Genomic DNA, 1,507 nt, shown 5'->3' on the forward strand with positions numbered 1-1,507 from the left:
GAATGAATTTCTTTGAATTTTTCATTCTGGACCGATGAATGTAACTCTTTACCGCCGGCTTTTCGCGATTTTTTAAAGCGTTTACCTTTAGTTTTTCCAGGCCGTTCGCTTTGTTTCGCCGCGCGCTTCATTGTTGGCGAAATGCGCCGGGTAATCGAGTGATTTTCGTGGCAATAACTTTTCGGTGGGAATTAATCCTTTGGAATTTTGCTCCGAAGCTGGTTAAATAATGAGTTATCGCAAAATGATAATGGACTTTTCGACACGAAATGTCATAGCTGGATTTAATTCCGCCGCAAAGCTGCCCCACCGAAGTAAAAAATCGACCCGCGTGTCTGTACGCACCCACGCCAGGCTTAAAAAAAAGTCGTCCATGAGGGTTCGTTCGTTCCTTTCCTTACCTCCACCTTCTCTTCATCTTCCACGTCGTCTTGTGCAAGACGAGGCCGTCGCTTCTCTCAAAAGTCGATATTTCCGTCGACGGCGTTATCGGTGTTTCCTAACGTTCTGCCCAGCGTCGTTCGTATAAACGAAGTTACCGATCAAAGTACTCGAGGCCCCCGCCCTACTTCTCCTTCTTGTCTTCTTCCGCGTGCTCTTTCTATAGCGATTCTGTGCATCGGCCTTGTTTCGCGTGCTTTGGCGAGATCGTGTTCCACAGCTTCCATTTCCGATACGAGGCGCGAAAGCTTTCTTCTTTCTCTATTTTTCGCGAGCTGCAACGTTTACGCGTTTTAGCGTTGGATGTTTTTTTTTCTTGTTTCCTAATTCTATAGCAGTGCAACGAGAATTCGATGGAATAATCAAAGGAAATGTATATATCAGTTCAGAAAATAATTTTTGGTGCAAATTATAACTGAAATTTTGCATTTTTATGTGTGACAGATTTTATTTACGCCTTTTATAGTTGAGTATAAATACATGCTTTAAGCATAAAGAATTTTATTTCAAATCAAGCAAGTATCTGCATGATACGTAGTCGATTTCAATTTATAAAAAACCTGAAATAGTATTTAAAAATTTATGTTTGATTTATATAACAAGGCCACTCAGAAAGCCCATCCTCCCATGCCTTCTGCACAAAGTGCAAAAGGTGAACGATCATCGATGACTGGTATTCCGACCAAAGTCGGAATTCCGAGTCGTCCTCACGCTCAGGAAGGAGAGCTACGTCTCCTCATCGTGGTTGCATCGACTCCTACTTTGGGTAGAGAGTCTGTGAAGATATACTACAGAAATGATCCTGTGAAGTATGATCTTAATTTGAATTGGCGCCGCGACTTCTATTTGTGCCCGAAAGATCGCTGTTTCGCTTTTGGACGCGTCCGATACGACATCCACCTTGCGGTTGAGCGCGTAAAGCTCGAAGTACGACGGAAGTGGGGAGAGGTGTTTATAGATATCGTCTTGGCGAAACTCCAGAATATATGTACGCCGGGTTACGAGTATGGAGGGGCATGTTGGTTTTCATTTCTGGTGATTTAACTGGTACAAATAGACGCGGCTG

At 43.3% G+C, this 1,507-nt stretch overlaps 1 non-coding gene across 1 annotated transcript; it reads right to left on the reverse strand.

Moving 5' to 3' along the window:
• Nucleotides 1-1,044: 1,044 nt before the first annotated feature.
• Nucleotides 1,045-1,260, reverse strand: LOC116416421. The gene has a single exon (XR_004226858.1). It is a non-coding gene; the product is annotated as a small nucleolar RNA U3 (small nucleolar RNA).
• Between the last annotated feature and the right edge of the window lie 247 nt (nucleotides 1,261-1,507).

Source organism: Nasonia vitripennis, chromosome 2 (assembly GCF_009193385.2).
Source record: "Nasonia vitripennis strain AsymCx chromosome 2, Nvit_psr_1.1, whole genome shotgun sequence".
In the NCBI taxonomy this organism is placed as follows: Eukaryota; Metazoa; Arthropoda; class Insecta; order Hymenoptera; family Pteromalidae; genus Nasonia; species Nasonia vitripennis.